At 38.8% G+C, this 22,246-nt stretch overlaps 1 pseudogene; it reads right to left on the bottom strand.

Annotated features, from left to right (window-relative positions):
• LOC128660037 (zinc finger protein 850-like) overlaps nt 1-22,246 on the bottom strand; it is a 353,233-nt pseudogene that overhangs the window by 214,560 nt on the left and 116,427 nt on the right.

Below are 22,246 nucleotides of genomic sequence, written 5' to 3'. Positions count from 1 at the left end.
CTAACCTTGAAGCCAGAGAAGTGTACCATTGGGCGCTCGGAGGTTCAGTACTTGGGCCACCGAGTCGGCTGCGGTAAGCAGCGCCCGAACCGGCCAAGGTTGAGACGGTGGATAACTGGCCCACCCCCATGACCAAAACCCAAGTCCTTGCTTTTCTGGGTACTGCAGGCTACTACCGGAGGTTTGTCCCCAATTACAGCACCCTCGCCAAACCCCTGACTGACCTGAACCGTAAACGACTTCTCCGACAGGTCCTGTGGTCCCCCGAGTGTGAAAAAGCCTTCCAGAGTCTTATGTTTAAATATTTTTATACATTTTTTTACAACATGAATACAACAGCATACAAATTGTAACATAAAGTAAATACATCAAAGCCCCTCTAAGTGGGGTGTGATTGGTATCATAAGTTCGTATTAATGTCTCTTAATATGGCAAAAGAGAAAGATAAAAGGGAAAAAAAAGAGAAAGGAATAGAGAGGGAAAGAGAATTGCCCTGAAGTCTCAAAAATAAAACTGGAAAACACATGGGCAGAATAGACCATATACATATAAAACAAAAACAAAATAAATTTCAAACCAGGGGGGGGAAAAACATATTTTGTACCCACATCTAAGTTACATATATCACTTTCAAATATCTGACTTTACAAAGAGAAGAAACCAAAGAATTGTTTTATAAAAGCTACTTGGCCCTTCTCGAGCCATCACACCGCTGTTATTGTGTATATTCTCTTCTGATCCAACTCCTAAGTCTAGCATCTACACTGTATAGTATTTAAGTGGCATTTGTGTTATTCAATAGAACCACACCTTCTCGAATGACTCTCTGGTGTTCATGATCCATGAGGCAGATTCGTACATTCTAAATGTGTTATTTATTTTGTTTCTCACCTCCATCCATGATGGTACCCCCATTTTCCAGTGGTATGCTATTGCTATTCTAGTGGTCGTGTACAATATTCTGATAAGTGTTAACTTCTTTATTATATTTTTTGAAACCTGTGTGTAATAAAGCTTGAGAAATATTAAGCTCTATCTCCTCCCCTAGAATCGAGCTAAGTAAAGTGGAGACAGAGTGCCAGATCTGTTTTACCTCATCACAATCCCACCACATATGTTTAAAGGTGCCTACATCCCACATCCTCTGTAACATAGGTTGGATAACAATAGGAATCAACAGTCCCCAGAAGGTGCGCTAGTGCTTTTGCTGTTAGTCTTCATTTTAAGATGGTTGATTGTAATAGCTATTTGGACTTTACAAGCCATCATTATTTCCCGTGGAAGCGTAATGTACCATATGGCCAATTTAAAAGAATTTGTCGTAATTGTAGCACCCTAGCTGATTATGAGGCCCAAAGTCTGATATTAAAAGAACGTTTTAGTAAAAAACATTACCCAGCACACATCATAGAGAGTGGCTACAAGAGAGCCAAACAGGATAGAAGAGAGGATTATTTCAAAAAAACAAATAAAGAACGACACAATTTGAGGGGGGATCTGACCCCTTTCATCACTGAATACAATTGTCATCATAAACTGATTCGACAGATTATCACTAAATATTGGGGTATCCTCCAAAAAGATCCCATTTTGGGTAATATATTGGGTGATAAACCACAAATAGTGTATAGAAAAGCACCAAGTTTAAAATCTATGTTGGCTCCGAGTAAGGTCGTGAGAAATAAAATTTTGAATAACCGACATCGGGTTGGATTATCACCAATAGGATCATATAGATGTAAAACTAGAAGGTGTAAACTTTGTGCCAAAATTACACACAAACAAACGACATTTAAATCCAACATCACGGGGAAACATTTTTCAATAATTGGCCATATTACTTGTGCCTCCAAATATGTCATTTATCTGTTGTCCTGTGTATGTGGGGTAAAGTATGTGGGTAGAACCTGTAGAAGATTGAGCATCAGATGGTCAGAACATCTAAGGAACATGAAAAATAACTACAGGAACCATAGCGTCCCCAGACATTGTAACCATCTGCATAATGGCCAGACTGAGTGTTTTAGTATTTGCCCCATTGAATATATTCCAACATCACACCTATATAATAGATTGTTGCGGCTTAGACAAAGGGAGACCTACTGGATACATACATTAAAAAGTCTTCATCCTAATGGTCTAAATCTTAATATAGATTTAGCAGCTTTCTGAGACCATTATAATATCCTGTGGGTCTCTCTTCAAATTGTAAATTGTGAAATTTGGATTCTAAATCCCAAAATATCAATTATACTACTCATTATGCGATAAGATTATTGCACTGTGATTTGATATATTATCAGTAATTTATTTGTTTTATATATATATGGATCATTTTAGAACGAAGAATAAGGTCAACAAGATATATGAGTCAGCTGAAGTTTGGTATATAATATATTCCACCCCACTATAGAACATTGCTAATGTTGAGTCATATTTCCTATGCTATGGTATAATACCAGAATAACACTGATATATATCACAATTCCACTATTATCGGTTATCCATTCTTATGATACTTATTGGCACAGACATATAATAGCAGTTTGGGGAACCCAACAATATGTTATGTATAAGCTCATTAGCAATACAACCTTATGTCATTTTTCTCGTATATTAATATTTAGTGTAAATATTGTATCACTGTTATGATGGCTTCTCTTCCAATTGATGTATGTGTATAGATCTAATTTGGTGTGTCATTTTTATTTTTGGAACTCCATACCATTTTTTTATTATTTGTTTATAACATTGGATTACTGTATAGCGACTTTTTATCCAACTTCATTGTATGTTATATCATATTTTAATCGTTGAAAACATTCAATAGGAATTATATGTTTTATTATTATTAGTAAGTCTTTTTAAAGTATGTTTTAACCAGTTTTTAAAGGTATCAGATCTGCAAGAGTTAACTTGTGAAATGTAAGATAGGTATTTGTTGTAAGACCGCCCACAGACAGGTGCATGTAAGGTATTTAAGGAGAGCAAGGGCTATGTTTGTGTACAGCCTGATGAAACGGCCTTCCAGCCGAGAAACGCGTTACTGTTTTATCCTGAAATAAATCACGTTTTTACTTTTACCTTACTTGTTCCTGTGATTGGATTATTACCCCACTTTTCCTCCATTGTTCAGTAAGAGTGAACACTCACTCTGAGACCAAACACCTGACGCTGAAATTTACAGCTGGTCTCGGGCAGTTGGAGTTGAGCGGGATTACCCGCAGCTGATTGGAAGTTCCAGTGTGACGCGCATTAGCCTTGGGGTGTCTGTGTGAGGATTTATTATATGATTAATGTGAACCCAGTTGTATCTACTCCACTCAGTCTCACACCAAACCTAGGTACCTTGATAAACTAGGAACCTTATTCTGCTCATTGACTGAGGGTGACCTGTTTAGGTCAAAAGTAAATTACAACTAACTTTAGTTGCTGGAGATATGCACTGCAATGTGAGTGTGCTAATACTCTCCTAATTAATATAATAGCATTTGCTAAACAATAAATAATCTCTTTGGATATAGAATAAATTATAACTTTATGTAATTGAAGCTCTGTTAGTCTCTCTTTAAATAGAATGTAGCTTATCACTCGGGTACAATGCTTGAATGTTCAGGTTAGTAAAGTTCATATGCAACCTTATTTATGAAAGCAGCAGGATTGTTATGGCAATGTATTGTATGCAGAAATAACCAGGATATTTGCAGAAGATGTTAAACATGCAAACTTTCCATTAGTAACGTATATGTATCAGCTTGAATTGTTAATATATACAGACTTTGGAACATATGAAATTAGCGTAACTTCAGCAATAACTTTATGTTTAGTACGATACCCAACACTTCATGACCAGCGTGTACTTGTGAAGACTTTGCTAGCTGGCAATAAGTTGTCCTGAGACGCAGTGTAGAATCCGGCAACAGAGAGGAGCTGCGACACTGACTCCCGGAGTGCTGCTGACGTCAGACGCCGAACTACTGCAGACACGCTGTATGTCAGTTAGCGTTTCAGAATGAAGTATGCTGTCCTGTGATTAAAAAGAACTTTGCAGATATAAAGTTAGTAAACTACTTGACGAAAATAGAGAGAGCTTCTTGAAAGTTGTGATCACTCCTAACGCGAATCAAATTACCAAGCATCGTTGAATTAGAGAGGAGGGCTTATAAAGGCATAACGGTCATGTGATATTATGTTTAAAGGGACAGTGAAACGTGGAAAACATGAAGTATAGAGATTGAGCATTACTGTGATATGACAGGACACCCCCCTTAACGATCTGCTCCGCAGATCAGGGTTTGGGACGGTCTGGATGTCTGCGATGAAACAGAGATACCAATCTAGGGGCTGATAAGTTAGTGGATGGTTCCCAAGAATCCTCTTCTGATGAATAATTTTTCCACCAAACTAAATACTGTAGAGAATTCTTATAGAATCTAGAATCCAAAATGGAATCAACTTCATATGATACTTCATCCTCAATGAGTGTCGGAACTTGAGTTGTCAAGACTTGATCTCTGACTGGAACATAAGGTTTCAAAAGGGATACATGAAATGTTGGATGTATCTTAAAAGAATTTGGTAGTTGTAAAGTGACAGCATTAGCATTAACAATCCTAATAATTTTGTAAGGACCAATAAACAGAGAACCAAGCTTTTTACTGGGAATGTGAAGCTTCAAGTGTTTAGAAGATAACCAAACTAGATCTCCCACCTTATAATCTGGAGGTTTTGTTCTCCTTAAGTCATAATAACGTTTTTGCTTTTCTTGAGATTGTAGTAAAATCTGTTTTAGTTGAATGAATCCTTCAGCAATTGTATTCACAGTGTCATTTACCAAGGGACAAGAACTTTCTGATCTTTGAAGAAGATGATAAGAGGGATGAAACCCATAGTTAATGAAAAATGGAGTTGTATTGGTAGATGAATTAATGGTGTTATTATAGGAGAATTCAGCAGTAGGTAGAAGAGAAGACCAGTTGTCTTGCTGAAATGTACAGTAGCATCTTAGATATTGCTCTAAACTCTGATTAGTCCTTTCGGTCTGACCGTTTGTTTGAGGATGGTAAGCTGAACTCAAACGGCGATCAATATGCAAACTAGAACAAAGTTGTGTCCAAAATCGAGAGGTAAATTGTGTACCCCTGTCAGTCGTAATAGACTTAGGTAACCCATGCAATCTGACAATATGTTTGATGAACAAATCTGCTGTTTCTGAAGCTGTTGGCAAAGTGTGAATAGGTATAAAATGTGCCATTTTTGAAAAGAGATCCACAACAACCAGGATGACTGTGTTGTTAGAAGAGGGAGGTAGATCAACAATGAAGTCTAGGGCAATATCTTGCCAAGGTCTGTCAGCGATTGGAAGAGTTAAAAGTAAACCATAAGGGTGAATTCTTTGAGATTTACATTTGGTACATACAGCACACCCTTGTATGTACTGTTTTACAGACTGAATCATATGTGGCCACCAGAAATCCCTTTGAATTAAATGAAGAGTTTTCTTGAAACCAGGATGTCCTGAAAGTGGAATATCATGTGCCATAGCTAAAATGTCATTCCTAAGAGATTCTGGAACATACAGTGCATGACCATGGTAGAAAAATCCATCATTACCTTTATGAATCCTAGGATCATTAATCAATGGATCATTCTGTTGTTGTTCTTTGAGAATAGATGTTTTCCCCACTAAGAGGCCAATTAATTTTTCTGGTGGTATTATTGAGTTTAGTTCAGAACACTCAGTTAATGGAGTTGAATATCTAGATAGAGCATCTGCCTTTGTATTTCTTACTCCTGGACGATAAGTGATTATAAAATCAAATCTAGTAAAGAATAAACTCCATCTGACTTGTCTGGAAGAAAGACTTTTGTTAGTTTTTAGATATTGTAGATTACGATGATCTGTAAATATGATGATTGGAAATCTTGCCCCTTCTAATAGATGTCTCCAAAATTCGAATGCAGCCTTGATGGCTAGAAGTTCTTTTTCCCCAATTGGGTAATTAATTTCGGCCGAATTCATAACCCGAGAATAATATGCGACAGGATGAAGCATGTTGGTAGAAGAATCTCTTTGAGACAGAATGGCTCCTATTGCAAATTCGGATGCATCTACTTCTAATGTATATTGTTTCGATGGATCTGGGAATTGTAGGATTGGAGCGGTAATGAAACTATGTTTGAGAGCATTAAAAGAATCATCTGCCTGTTGGTTCCAGTGGTATTTGTGGTTCTTTCGGGTGAGTAGTGTGAGAGGTTTTGCGATAGTAGAGAATCCTTTAATAAATTTTCTATAAAAATTTGAGAATCCTAAGAATCTCTGGAGCTCTTTCTTATTTTTTGGAATAGGCCAGTTAGTGATAGCTTGTACTTTGTTGTCCTCCATGGATATTCCTTTTGGTGAGATATGATACCCCAGGAAAGAAATAGTATCAGAATTGAATATACATTTTTCTGCCTTAACATATAAGTTATTCTGTCTTAATCTTGAAAGAACTGTTCTGACATGTTGTATGTGGTCCTCTTTGGAATTTGAATAAATGAGAATATCATCCAAATAAATGACAATGTATGTGTCAAGTAAATCTTTGAAAACATCATTAATGAAAAACTGAAAAGTTGCAGGTGCATTGCACAAACCAAAAGGCATGACACAATACTCATAGAGACCATACCTAGTACGAAAGGCAGTTAACCATTCATCACCTTTGCGAATTCTAATTAAATTATATGCACCTCTTAAATCCAGTTTGGTGAAAATGGTAGCACCCTGTAACCTCTCTATGAGTTCTGGAATAAGAGGTAAAGGATATCTATTTTTTATTGTACAGTTGTTCAGTTGTCTATAGTCAATTATAGGCCTGAGACTGTCATCTTTATTCTTCACGAAAAAGATCCCGGCACCAGCTGAAGATGTAGAAGGCCGAATAAAACCTTTCTTTAGATTTTCCTCAAGATATCCTTTGAAATGAAGCAGTTCTGGTTCAGAGAGTGGATATATACGACCATAAGGAATTTTACTGTTTGGTTTTAAATCGATAGGACAGTCGTAAGGTCTGTGGGGAGGTAGAGATTGAGCCTCAACCTTATCAAAAACATCATAAAAATCTGAGTACTCTGTTGGTATATTTGTCATATCAACCTGTAATATAGTTTGTGATTGTGTACAGTGTGTTTTACAATATGGTGAGTCGAAGGAAATAGTACCACTATTCCATGAGATGGTTGGTTGATGTTTCTTTAGCCATGAAAGTCCTAGAATTATGGGGTACAAAGGAGAATGAATAACCTCGAAGGTACACAATTCAGAGTGACCTGATGAAAATGTTAATGATAATGGATCTGTATGATGGGTAACAGGACCTGAATTGATAAAAGAACCATCAACGACTCGAATAGGTAATGCAATTAATTTTTTAATTATAGGAATCTTGTGATTTTCAACAAAAGATGAATGAATGAAATTATTAGTTGCTCCTGAATCGATTACCACCTGGGCTTTAAGTTGATGTTGATCCCACTGTAGACAAACAGAAAGAGTAAAGTGAGATGAGTTTTTTATAACAGTCTCATTTATATGAGCTATCTCTTGCTTACCCTTTTTTGATTTTAACAGAATTGGACACTCCTTTACTCCGTGGTCCTTAGCAGCACAATATAAACAAAGATTATGTTGTCTTCGTCTAGCCTTTTCTTCAGGTTTAAGAGGACCTTTGACAAAACCTATCTCCATAGGCTCATCTGTTGAACGGACAGTGGAAACTGAATGAGAGCTATAGGCTTTCTTGGTAGATAATTCTGATGACCCTCTTTCAATCTTCCTTTCCCTCAAACGACGATCAATAGATATAGACAAGGTCATAAGATTTTCTAAGTCCTTAGGAATAACCACACGTGCCAATTCATCTTTTAGAGCATCCGCTAATCCAATACGGAATTGATTTGTCAAAGCTGGGTTATTCCACTGTGTGTCAGGTGCCCATCTTTTGAAATCAGTTATATATTCTTCTACAGGGCGTCTACCTTGTCGCAAATGTCTGATAGAATTTTCTGCTGAAGCTTGTTTGTCATGATCTTCATATAGTAAGGACATGGCATTAAAAAATGATTCTAATGAGTTTAAGATAGGATCTTCTTTCTCATAGTATGCATTAGCCCATGCCTTGGCTTCACCAGTGAGATAAGAAATTACCGTTAGAACTTTAACCCTTTCAGTAGGATAGGTTCTTGGTTTCAATGAAAATAATAAAGTACATGAATTTTTGAAGTCTCTAAATTGAGTTCTGTCTCCAGAAAATCTCTCAGGTGGACATATTTGTGGTTCAGGGGAAACAAGAGGTGATGGTAAAGTTTGAGCAGGTACATGATCCCTAATATATTTTCGTAATTCCTGATTTTCAACTTGGAGGTCCCTAAGACCCTGGATCATTATATCCATATTTTGAGAAAGAGTTCCAACACGGTTGGATAATTCAGTAACATCCATTATAGATACAAGTGGGTTAAGGGTGGCTTGGTAATATGTGAGGATTTATTATATGATTAATGTGAACCCAGTTGTATCTACTCCACTCAGTCTCACACCAAACCTAGGTACCTTGATAAACTAGGAACCTTATTCTGCTCATTGACTGAGGGTGACCTGTTTAGGTCAAAAGTAAATTACAACTAACTTTAGTTGCTGGAGATATGCACTACAATGTGAGTGTGCTAATACTCTCCTAATTAATATAATAGCATTTGCTAAACAATAAATAATCTCTTTGGATATAGAATAAATTATAACTTTATGTAATTGAAGCTCTGTTAGTCTCTCTTTAAATAGAATGTAGCTTATCACTCAGGTACAATGCTTGAATGTTCAGGTTAGTAAAGTTCATATGCAACCTTATTTATGAAAGCAGCAGGATTGTTATGGCAATGTATTGTATGCAGAAATAACCAGGATATTTGCAGAAGATGTTAAACATGCAAACTTTCCATTAGTAACGTATATGTATCAGCTTGAATTGTTAATATATACAGACTTTGGAACATATGAAATTAGCGTAACTTCAGCAATAACTTTATGTTTAGTACGATACCCAACACTTCATGACCAGCGTGTACTTGTGAAGACTTTGCTAGCTGGCAATAAGTTGTCCTGAGACGCAGTGTAGAATCCGGCAACAGAGAGGAGCTGCGACACTGACTCCCGGAGTGCTGCTGACGTCAGACGCCGAACTACTGCAGACACGCTGTATGTCAGTTAGCGTTTCAGAATGAAGTATGCTGTCCTGTGATTAAAAAGAACTTTGCAGATATAAAGTTAGTAAACTACTTGACGAAAATAGAGAGAGCTTCTTGAAAGTTGTGATCACTCCTCATGCGAATCAAATTACCAAGCATCGTTGAATTAGAGAGGAGGGCTTATAAAGGCATAACGGTCATGTGATATTATGTTTAAAGGGACAGTGAAACGTGGAAAACATGAAGTATAGAGATTGAGAATTACTGTGATATGACAGTCTGTCGGGCGACTCGGAACAGTCCCGACTTGTGTTTTCAGGCAAGCTACTGTGCCGCCCGCCTTGTGAGTGTCTGACAGTACCGGTGGGGGGGGGAACTTACCTGCCTTATCGTATAGGATTGACGATACTGTTTTATGTTTGGCGCCTCTCTTCTCCCCTTTTGTCAACATAGGTTGGATGCAGCTTGTGACATATGGGAGGTTATATTTGGTGTGAGATACCAACGAAATGCAATTTTGAGGGTATTCTCCCATAAGTCTGCACTGATCAACCCTTTTCCAATGGAGCTAAATATATTCTCCCAAGTATGTTTATCATAAGTAATATTAATGTCATCTTCCCACCTACGCATCAGGGTTGTTTTAGGGGTTATTGTCATCTTTCTGTATAGCTATATATAAAATAGAGATTGTATGCTTAGGCCTAGATGTTTGTGAGTACATGCTTTCCAGTGCCTTAGAGGGAAAAGTTCTAGCGTTGCCCATATATTTTCGGATGGAGGTGGACATCTGTAAGTATTGAAACCACCTCATCTCCAACGGGGTCAGTTTGTCTTGAATCTGAGTGTAGGTCATAAGTGTGTTATTGAGTAAGGCGTCCGCTACTCTATACAGCCCTTTTTTGGCCCATTTGTCTATAGTGGCATGAAGCTCTTGGGGCATAATTTTCCTAAGCGGAATCATAACTGATCTCAGAGGTAGTATAGTGTGGTAATCTGTTATCCATTTTTTGACTTGTCTGGTTGATGTATAAATTGGGGATCTATATATATGTGTATTACTTGTTTGGTCATTCCATAGTATGTCGCCTGTTTGTGGAAGTCACTTTATCCCCGCTTCTAACATGGGCCAGACGATGTCCCTTTGTCTTGTCCCCATTAGTATTGTTTGTGAAATTCTGGCTGCCTTATAGTAGTCAATCAGGTTTGGGACGCCCACCCCTCCCAGAGTTTTATGCTGTGTCAGAACCAGTGAAGGAATTCTCGCTTTTTTGCTACCACTAACGTAAACTATTAATTCCTTTTGTAATGTAGACAGTTCTAAGGTTGGGATTGGTATAGGTAGTGTGCGAAAAAGAGTAAACTTGGGAAAACATTCATTTTAATTGCGGAAAGTTGGCCATACCAAGAAAAAGTATATCTCCTCCAACTCTGGAGGTCCTTTCTTATGGTTTTAAATAACGGTGTATAATTATATAGTTGGTGATATTGAGCTGTCAGTTGGATCCCCAGGTATCTAAGAGAATGTTTCACCCATTTAAACTCAAAGTTAAGCTCTATGGGGTTTTTTATGGGGGGGGTGGTAAAGCTATTGGTAGTGCCTCACATTTCTCGAGGTTGATTTTATATCCTGATATCTGTGAAAACCTATCGAGGAGGTTGTACAAATTCGGGAGAGACAGCAGGGGTCTTGTAACGGTACTTAAAATATCATCCGCAAAGAGGGTGAGCTTGTATTCATGGTTAGCTATTAAGGCACCAGTAATGTCTGGAGACAGTCTTATTCTAGCTGCTAGGGGCTCTATGCAGAGTGCAAATATTAGGGGAGACAGAGGTCACCCCTGTCTTGTCCCATTCCTTATGGGAAAAGGTTTAGACCTATAGCCTGCAGATACCACCTGTGCAGTGGGGTTAGAATAAATTGCCTGGATTGCTTTAATAAAGGGACCATCAACCCCCATGTGCCACAGTACCATCATCATGTAGCCCCAATCTACTCTATCAAACACCTTCTCTGCATCCAAAGATAGGAGCAGAGAAGGCGTTTCCTCTCTTCCAAGATGATCTATGATATTTATCATTCTTCTTATGTTATCCGGGACCTCCCCGTTTGCTACAAAGTCCACCTAGTCCGGATGGATAAGTGAGGGTAGTATTGTTTTTAAGCGATTGGCCAATATCTTGGTGAAGATCTTTAGATCCTGATTTATGAGCGACATAGGGCGATAGCTGGCGCATAGTTTAGGATTTTTCCCTGCTTTAGGAATGACCACAATTTTAGCCCCCAATAATCCCTCTGGTACTTCCCGGCCCTCTAAGAAATGATTACAGAATTTCGTAAGATGGGTCAATAGTGTTGTACGGAATAACTTAAATCCGACCCCGCTGCCTTTCCCACCTTCAACTCTTTTTTATAACCTGTATAACCTCTAATGGAGAGATGGGGGTATTTAAGGTAGTTTTGTCCTCGTCCGAGATAACTGGGAGATGTGCATCAATTAAAAAGCTATGTGTGTCTTTTTTAACAGCTTGTGAGTGTTTAGTCTTATGTCCGTCATAAAGTTGGCCGTAGTACCTTGCGAACTCATCTACTATCTCCTGAGGAGATGCTGTCGTATCTCCATTGGCTAGCTGTATAGTAGGAATAGCCATAGCCCTATTTCTCTCCTGTAGTTTATGTGCCAGATACCTGTCTGGTTTATTGACAAATATGAAATATTGTACTTTTAATTTATGTAGTGTTTTAGTTGCATTAGTAGTCAGTAGGTTAGCCAATATGGTTCTTTTTGACTGTAAGGTTCTCAAGGTAGTCTCATTGCGTGTAAGTCTGTGGGACCTCTCTAAATTGGCTATCTCTTGGTGGAGTGTAGATATTTGTTCTCGGAGTCGTCTAGTATGTGCCGCCTTCCCTTGCATTAGTATTCCCCTTAGATATGCTTTGTGGGCTGCCCATGTATATAAAGGGTTGGAGGTGGTGTCTATATTTATGTCCCAGTACTCTTTAAGATATTTTAGGACATGGTCCTGTGCTAGGGGCTGCTTAAAGTATTGCGGGTTGTAAGACCACGATTTTTCTCGTTTATTATCTTGTATCCCGTCTAATTATAATGACAGTATGGTATGGTCAGACCAAACGGTTAAAGGTAAAAGTTGTAGATGGCGCTAAAAGCTATGGGAAAAACAAAGTAAATTTATAATTTTATTCTTAAAAGTAATTGCAGACAGTCACTGGAAATGTGAATTCATAACAATTTATTCAATTATCTAAAACTTACAGACACAAATATATAGATTCTAAAAAATCCGATTTAATCACACCTCATTCAAAACTCACATTCAATCAAATATTTAAAAAACAATTCATAGATATCTATAAAGACCCTTTAAAATAGATAAATTCGGTTAAATATACAGGATATATTGTCTTTTAATGCAAATCCGTTAAATGGAGTTTAAAAGTTGAAGGTAAAAAAAGTGAAAGTAGGGACGTCTCCTTTTATAAAAATAACTTGCTTTACACCCGGGTGATATCCTTTGTATAGATACTCAAGTTTACAAAGAACCCTTTCTTATAGGAGGTTTTCCACAGTCAATAATATGTTGATTATTAGTTGCAGTTTATGTTGGATACAAATCAGGCAAACAATATTTCGATCGTATATGAATGATTATACGTTTGTGCACATTTATGGCTTGTAATTCCGCTGGATAATAATAGTCTTACCGCCTCGGTGTAGCCTTTGTCTCCAGGTACAATGCTCTCACCTGCAGTTCCGTCTGATATTTCTGCTTACGGCTTGGGGTTTCCCCGGGAGTCCTCGCGCTGCTAGCAAAAGCGCTTGACGTCACCGGTTCCGATCAGTGTGTGAACTCCTGTATGGTAAGTTGAATACTTGTGCAAGTAATATCAATTTAATCCGTTTCCTCTCGGCTGCCCTTTGCTCACTCTCTGCACTTAGTACTTTGTACGCAGAGTGGAAACTGGTTCGGGCTCAAATCTTTCAATGTCTCCCAATCGATCCACAGTATTTCTACGCGTTTCACCCCTTTTCAAACGGGGCTTTCTCAAGATACTGTGTCCTGCTCACCTGTGCCTTAAATACACCTGTAACTTCCGGTAGGTGATTGAGAATTAACTGCTTCCTCTCTCCTTATGTCTAAACGAACTCATTAGGTGGAAACCTCATGTACTTCTTATCCTTCATGATTATTTCAGATGTAAATCTTTATTCCATTTTTTACTCTCAATATTGTTCTTAAAAGAGGGGGGTCTTTGAGATATAAGGTCTTTACACTTCTGTTATAAATCACACATTCATTTCAACGGCTCTAACACACAAATATTTGATAATAAACCTCTACCAAAAAATTAATAAAAATTAATAAAAACACTTCTTAAAAATGGGAAAGGATAATGGGAAAATAGCAATTTAATACAATATTTCATATAATAAAATATTAAATGGTTTGAAACATAAAAATCTATAAAATTACATTAAGAAATTACATTAAATATAGAAATTATTTGGTGTTTTATCTCATTAAATACTAGGACTATTTAGTAAACATCTAGGGGGGATTATATAAAATTAAAAAATTCCCAAATTTCAAAGGGAATAAATATTATTATAAAAAAGATTATTCTAAAAAAAGGTTATTATAAAAAGGATTATTATAAAAAAGGTGCAATCTCTATTTCAGAATTTAATCCTTGTGGATACAGCGCATTAAAATTATATATCATTTCAGCTTCTTTCCTCAATAATTTATTTTCATAATCCCCCCTCTCCAATCTCCCTTTATTTTACATAATCCCCAGAATTTAAAATCTTGTAAATTATTTTTGTGTACTTCCCTAAAATGCTGGTAAAGGTGGGTGTCTAATTTTCCCCTCTCTATATTCCAGAGATGCTCTCGCATTCTATCTCTGAGCATTCTAGTAGTCTCTCCAATATAGATTAGATTACACGAACATTGGATGACATAAATCACCCCCTTACTATTACACCTTATAGTGTCCTTAATTTCAAAATCAATGTTCATATTAGGGACTAGGAAATTATTCTTCTTCGTACTATATTTACAAGACCTGCATGTAATGCATGGAAAGAATCCTTGTATTTCCTTACCCCTCAGGTCTCTATCTACATTTTTAACTGATTTCTTTCTTTTAAATTCACTTGGGGCTAATATGGATTTTAAATTCTTGGTTTTTTTATATACCACTTTTGGGTAGGGTGGGAGTTTATCCCCTAATATCGGATCATTTTTTACAATATGCCAGTGTTTTTTTAAAATCTTTTGTATGGCATAATGATTATCGCTGTATTCTGTTACGAACGGCACATTAAAATCTTCTTTTATTTGGGGATTTCTATTTTTATAGTTGAGGAGTGAGTCCCTATCTGTGTTTCTTGCTCTTATTACTGCTTTTTTCACATTATCATCCTTATAACCTCTTTCTTTAAATTTGGTTTCTAGAACTTTAATCTGCTCTTCAAAATCGGAAATTTCTGTACAATTTTTTCTAATTCTTAGACTTTGTCCTATTGGTATATTGCTTTTCCATTTAGAGTGATGGCAACTTGTGGCATGTATGTAATTGTTAGCATCAGTAGATTTAAAATGTGTTTTCGTGACCAGTCTATCTTTGTCTACTGTTATATCTAAATCTAAGAATGTTATTCCTTCTTTACTGATTTGATGTGTAAATGTAAGTCCTCTGTCATTGTTATTCATTGATCTAAAAAATTCTTGTAAACTCTCTTCATCTCCCCTCCAAATTATAAGGATATCGTCAATATATCTTTTGAAGAGCACGAGATTCGCACCGAGTTCTGCATTGGATATAAAGCTTTGTTCCCATTCTCCCATAAAAAGGTTTGCATAGCTCGGTGCGAATCTCGTGCCCATTGCCGTTCCTTCTATTTGTAAAAAGTATTTAGTATTAAAAGAAAAATAATTGTGCTCTAATATAAAGCGAATGCATTCTATCAGAAACTCTTTTTGTTCTTTTGGCATATTTTTATCTCTCTTTAAGCAAGATTCAACAGCTTCCAATCCAAAATTATGATTAATATTGGTATATAGGGACATGACGTCACAGGTGGCCAATAAGTATTCTTTTTCCCATTTTATATTTTTTAAAAATCTTAAAACACTAGTGGTATCCTTTAAGTAAGATTCTAATTGTACTACGTATTTTTGTAGAAACTTGTCCACATATTGTGACAAGTTCGCTGTAAGGGACCCTATCCCAGAAACTATTGGCCTACCTGGGGGGGTTAATTAGGCTCTTATGCACTTTTGGTAAAAAGTAGAATATAGCTATTTTCGGGAATAGTGGCATAATGTAAGAATATTCTTTCTCTTGTTAAGTGTGTTCAGTCCACGGGTCATCCATTACTTATGGGATATATTCTCCTTCCCAACAGGAAGTTGCAAGAGGATCACCCAAGCAGAGCTGCTATATAGCTCCTCCCCTCACATGTCATATCCAGTCATTCTCTTGCAACCCTCAACAAAGAAGGAGGTCGCAAGAGAAGCTGGAGTTTTTATTTAACTATTCTTCAATCAAAAGTTTGTTATTTTAAATGGCACCGGAGTGTGCTGTTTTTCTATCTCAGGCAGTATTTGGAAGAAGAAACTGCCTGCGTTTTTTATCTATGATCTTAGCAGGCGTAACTAAGATCCACTGGCTGTTCTCGGCATTCTGAGGAGTGGGGTAACTTCAGAAACTGGGAATAGCATGCGAGGTCCTCCGCAAATGAGGTATGTGCAGTACTTTATTTTCTGGGAATGGAATTGACTAAGAAAATACTGCTGTTACCGTATGATGTAAGTACAGCCTTAAATGCAGTAGTGGCAACTGGTATCAGGCTGATAAATGTATGCGCAGTCGATATATTCTAGGGACTAGAATTTGACTGAGAAAATACTGTTAACACTGAAATAATACTTAAGCCTTCTCTGCAGTGGTAGCGACTGGTAGCAGGCTTAGTGATAGCTTTGCATGACATTGAAAAATGTTTTTTTAATAAAACGTTTACTGGCATGTTATTCGTTTTTTGTGAGGTACTTTGGTGATAAATCGCTTTGGGCATGATTTTTTCCACATGGCTAACATATTTTTCTGCATGGAAACCGTTATATCAGGGCTCCCACTGTTGTGATTGGAGTGGGAGGGCCCTTGTTTTAGCGCCTTGTTGCGCAGTTAAAATTATTGCACAGTCTTTCTGCTTCTTCCTCCTTGATCCAGGACGTCTCTAGAGAGCTCAGGGGTCTGCAAATTTCATTTGTGAGGGAGGTAATCAGTCACAGCAGATCTGTGACAGTGTGCTGACTGTGATTAAAAGCGTTAAATCTTAATTGATATCTGTTTTATCCGTTTTGGGTATCGAGGGGTTAATCATCCTTTTGCTAATGGGTGCAATCCTCTGCTAATAGTACACTTCTTGTTAAGAATTGTTTAATTATATCTGTATTTTTGAAGCGCTGCAGCATTTTTTATATTGCTTGTAAAACTTATTGAAGGTGATTTCCAAGCTTGTTAGTTTCATTGCTAAGTCTGTTTTAAACATGTCTGATTCAGAGGAAACTGTTTGTTCATCATGTTCAAAAGCCAATGTGGAGCCCAATAGAACGATGTGTACCAATTGTATTGATATTGCTTTGAATAAAAGTCAATCTGTACCGATAAAGAAGCTATCACCAGACAACGAGGGGGAAGTTATGCCGCCTAACTCTCCTCACGTGTCAGTACCTGCGTCTCCCGCTCGGGAGATGCGTAGGATTGAGACACCTAGTACATCTAGGCCCTTACAAATCACTTTACATGATATGGCTAATGTTATGAAAGAAGTATTATATAATATGCCCGAATTAAGGGGCAAACGCGATAGCTCTGGGTTAAGGACAGAGCGCGCTGATGACACGAGAGCCATGTCTGATACTGCGTCACAACTTGCAGAACATGAGGACGGTGAGCTTCATTCTGTCGGTGACGGTTCTGATCCGGGGAGACCGGATTCAGAAATTTCAAATTTAAGCTTGAGAACCTCCGTGTGTTACTAGGGGAGGTATTAGCGGCTCTGAATGATTGCGACACGGTGGCAATTCCAGAGAAATTGTGTAGGTTGGATAGATACTATGCGGTACCGGTGTGTACTGACGTTTTTCCTATACCAAAAAGACTTACAGAAATTATCAGTAAGGAGTGGGATAGACCCGGTGTGCCTTTTTCCCCTCCCCCGATATTTAGAAAAATGTTCCCTATAGACGCCACCACACGAGACTTATGGCAGACGGTCCCTAAGGTGGAGGGAGCAGTTTCTACGTTAGCCAATCGTACCACTATCCTGGTGGAGGATAGCTGTGCTTTCTCAGATCCAATGGATAAAAAATTAGAGGGTTATCTTAAGAAAATGTTTGTTCAACAGGGTTTTATATTGCAGCCTCTTGCATGCATTGCGCCTGTCACGGCTGCAGCGGCATTCTGGTTTGAGTCTCTGGAAGAGGCGATTCGCACAGAGCCGTTGGATGAGGCCTTGAGCAAAGTTAGAACCCTTAAGCAATCTAAAGCGTTTGTTTCAGATGCCATAGTACATCTAACCAAACTTACGGCTAAAAATTCCGGATTCACCATACAGGCGCGCAGAGCGCTCTGGCTTAAATCCTGGTCAGCGGATGTAACTTCCAAGTCTAAACTACTTAACATTCCTTTCAAAGGGCAGACCTTATTCGGGCCCGGCTTGAAGGAAATTATTGCTGACATTACGGGAGGTAAGGGCCACGCCCTTCCTCAGGACAGGGCCAAACCAAAGGCCAAACAGTCTAATTTTCGTGCCTTTCGTAACTTCAAGGCAGGAGCAGCATCGACTTCCTCCGCTCCAAAACAGGAAGGAACTGCTGCTCGTTACAGACAAGGTTGGAAAGGCAACCAGTCATGGAACAAGGGCAAGCAGGCCAGAAAGCCTACTCCCGCCCCTAAGACAGCATGAAGTCAGGGCCCCCTATCCAGAGACGGATTTAGTGGGGGGCAGACTTTCTCTCTTTGCCCAGGCTTGGGCAAGAGATGTGCAGGATCCCTGGACGTTAAAGATTATATCTCAGGGATACCTTCTGGATTTCAAATCCTCTCCTCCACAAGGGAGGTTTCATCTTTCGAGGTTATCGACAAACCTAGTAAAGAGAGAGGCATTTCTACAATGTGTACAAGACCTCTTAATCATGGGGGTGATCCACTCAGTTCCGCGATCGGAACAGGGACAAGGATTTTACTCAAATCTATTTGTGGTTCCCAAAAAAGAGGGAACCTTCAGACCAATCTTGGACTTAAAGATCTTAAACAAATTCCTAAGGGTACCATCGTTCAAGATGGAAACCATTCGAACCATCCTACCCATGATCCAAGAGGGTCAATATATGACCACGGTGGACTTAAAGGATGCTTACCTTCATATACCGATTCACAAAGATCATTATCGGTACCTGAGGTTTGCCTTTCTAGACAGGCATTACCAGTTTGTGGCTCTTCCCTTCGGGTTAGCCACGGCCTCGAGAATTTTTACGAAGGTTCTGGGCTCACTTCTGGCGGTACTAAGACCACGAGGCATAGCGGTGGCTCCGTACCTAGACGACATTCTGATACAAGCGTCAAGTTCTCAGAATGCACAGTCTCATACAGAGATAGTTCTAGCATTTCTGAGGTCGCATGGGGGGAAAGTGAACGTGGAAAAGAGTTCTCTGTTACCACTCACATGGGTTCCTTTTCTAGGGACTCTTATAGATTCTGTAGAGATGAAGATTTACCTGACAGAGTCCAGGTTATCAAAGATTCTCAATGCTTGCCGTGTCCTTCATTCCATTCCAAGCCCATCGGTAGCTCAGTGCATGGAGGTAATCGGCTTAATGGTCGCGGCAATGGACATAGTGCCATTTGCGCGCCTGCATCTCAGACCGCTGCAACTATGCATGCTCAGTCAATGGAACGGGGATTACTCAGATCTGTCCCCTTTGCTAAATCTGGACCAGGAGACCAGAGATTCGCTTCTCTGGTGGTTGTCACCGGTTCATCTGTCCAAAGGAATGACCTTTCGCAGGCCAGATTGGACGATTGTAACAACGGATGCCAGCCTTCTAGGCTGGGGAGCAGTCTGGAATTCCCTGAAGGCTCAGGGATCGTGGACTCAGGAGGAGAAACTCCTCCCAATAAACATTCTAGAATTAAGAGCGATATTCAATGCTCTTCTAGCTTGGCCTCAGTTAGCAAAGCTGAGGTTCATCAGATTTCAGTCGGACAATATCACGACTGTGGCTTACATCAATCATCAAGGGGGAACCAGGAGTTCCCTAGCGATGTTGGAAGTCTCGAAGATAATTCGCTGGGCAGAGTCTCACTCTTGCCACCTGTCAGCGATTCACATCCCAGGCGTAGAGAACTGGGAGGCGGATTTCCTAAGTTGCCAGACTTTTCATCCGGGAGAGTGGGAACTTCACCCGGAGGTATTTGCTCAACTGATTCGTCGTTGGGGCAAACCGGATCTGGATCTCATGGCATCTCGCCAGAACGCGAAGCTTCCTTGTTACGGATCCAGGTCCAGGGACCCGGGAGCGGTGCTGGTAGATGCATTAGCAGCCCCTTGGGTTTTCAACATAGCTTATGTGTTTCCACCATTTCCGTTGCTACCTCGGCTGATTGCCAGGATCAAACAGGAGAGGGCATCGGTAATTCTGATAGCGCCTGCGTGGCCACGCAGGACCTGGTATGCAGACCTAGTGGACATGTCGTCCTGTCCACCATGGTCTCTTCCTCTGAGGCAGGACCTTCTAATTCAGGGTCCTTTCAACCATCCAAACCTAATTTCTCTGAGGCTGACTGCCTGGAAATTGAACGCTTGATTCTATCAAAGCGTGGGTTTTTGGATTCGGTTATTGATACATTAATACAGGCTCGGAAACCTGTGACAAGAAAAATTTACCATAAGATATGGCGTAAATATTTATATTGGTGCGAATCCAAGAGTTACTCATGGAGTAAGGTTAGGATTCCTAGGATATTAGCTTTTCTACAAGAGGGTTTAGAAAAGGGTTTATCCGCTAGTTCGCTAAAGGGACAGATTTCAGCTCTGTCTATTCTTTTACACAAACGTCTGGCAGAGCATCCAGACGTCCAGGCCTTTTGTCAGGCTTTGGCTAGAATTAAGCCTGTGTTTAAAGCTGTTGCTCCTCCGTGGAGCTTAAACTTGGTTCTTAAAGTTCTTCAGGGTGTTCCGTTTGAACCCCTTCATTCCATTGATATTAAGCTTTTATCTTGGAAAGTTTTGTTTTTGATGGCTATTTCCTCGGCTCGAAGAGTATCTGAGTTATCTGCCTTACATTGTGATTCTCCTTATCTGATCGTTCATTCAGATAAGGTAGTTCTGCGTACTAAAACCTGGGTTTTTACCTAAGGTTGTTTCTAACAGGAATATCAATCAAGAGATTGTTGTTCCATCATTATGTCCTAATCCTTCTTCAAAGAAGGAACGTCTTTTGCATAATCTAGACGTGGTCCGTGCTCTGAAGTTCTACTTACAGGCAACTAAAGATTTTAGACAAACTTCTTCTCTGTTTGTCGTTTACTCTGGACAGAGGAGAGGTCAAAAGGCTTCGGCTACCTCTCTCTCTTTTTGGCTTCGTAGCATAATACGTTTAGCCTATGAGACTGTTGGACAGCAGCCTCCTGAAAGAATTACAGCTCATTCCACTAGAGCTGTGGCTTCCACCTGGGCCTTTAAGAATGAGGCCTCTGTTGAACAGATTTGCAAGGCTGCAACTTGGTCTTCACTTCATACTTTTTCCAAATTTTCCAAATTTGACACTTTCGCTTCTTCGGAGGCTGGTTTTGGGAGAAAGGTTCTACAGGCAGTGGTTCCTTCTGTTTAATGTTCCTGCCTTGTCCCTCCCATCATCCGTGTACTTAGCTTTGGTATTGGTGTCCCATAAGTAATGGATGACCCGTGGACTGAACACACTTAACAAGAGAAAACATAATTTATGCTTACCTGATAAATTTATTTCTCTTGTAGTGTGTTCAGTCCACGGCCCGCCCTGTCTTTTTCAGGCAAGTTCTAAATTTTAAAATTATAACTCCAGTCACCACTGCACCTTATAGTTTCTCCTTTCTCGTCTTGTTTCAGTCGAATGACTGGATATGACATGTGAGGGGAGGAGCTATATAGCAGCTCTGCTTGGGTGATCCTCTTGCAACTTCCTGTTGGGAAGGAGAATATATCCCATAAGTAATGGATGACCCGTGGACTGAACACACTACAAGAGAAATAAATTTATCAGGTAAGCATAAATTATGTTTTTTCAGTTAGAATTCATTGTTCTTTTCCTTTTTCTAATATTTTCTTTAATTTGATCATATATTTATTTGTGGGATCTAACTCCAATTTCCTATATGTTTTCTTATAATTTAGCAGACGTTCTGCTTCTCGTATATAGTTCTCAGTGTCCATAATTACCACACCTCCCCCCTTGTCCGCCATTTTTATGGTCACATCATCATTATTTTGAAGTTCCTTTAATGTTGCTCTTTCTTTTTTGGTTAAATTTCTCATATTACCCTCCTTCTTATAGTTAATCTTTTTGAGGTCTGATAGAACTACTTTCTCAAATGTCTACAAATTACTTCCCTTATCATTTTTTGGGTAAAACTTTGATTTTAACTTTAAGTTTGTGTGTTCATAAATATCTTCATTCTTTTTTGAGATATCTGTTTTTTATATCTCTCCAATGGGCTCTTAAGAAAGAATCTTTTTAGGGATAAGTTCCTTACGAATTTCCTTATACTTATGTGAGTCTCAAATTTATTTAAAGGTTTACTCGGGGCAAAGGACAGACCCTTTTTTAAAACATTCTTTCTCTTCCTCCTTAAAGATTTTCTTACTTAAGTTAAAAATCCCCTTTCCACTATTTATCATCTCTGTCTTTTGGATTCCATTTTTTCGCCTTCCTCCTCTGACTCCTCTAT

Source organism: Bombina bombina, chromosome 5, assembly GCF_027579735.1.
Source record: "Bombina bombina isolate aBomBom1 chromosome 5, aBomBom1.pri, whole genome shotgun sequence".
Lineage (NCBI taxonomy): Eukaryota > Metazoa > Chordata > Amphibia > Anura > Bombinatoridae > Bombina > Bombina bombina.
The sequence above is the reverse complement of the archived record's forward strand: the minus strand, read 5'-3'. Positions and strand labels throughout refer to the sequence as shown.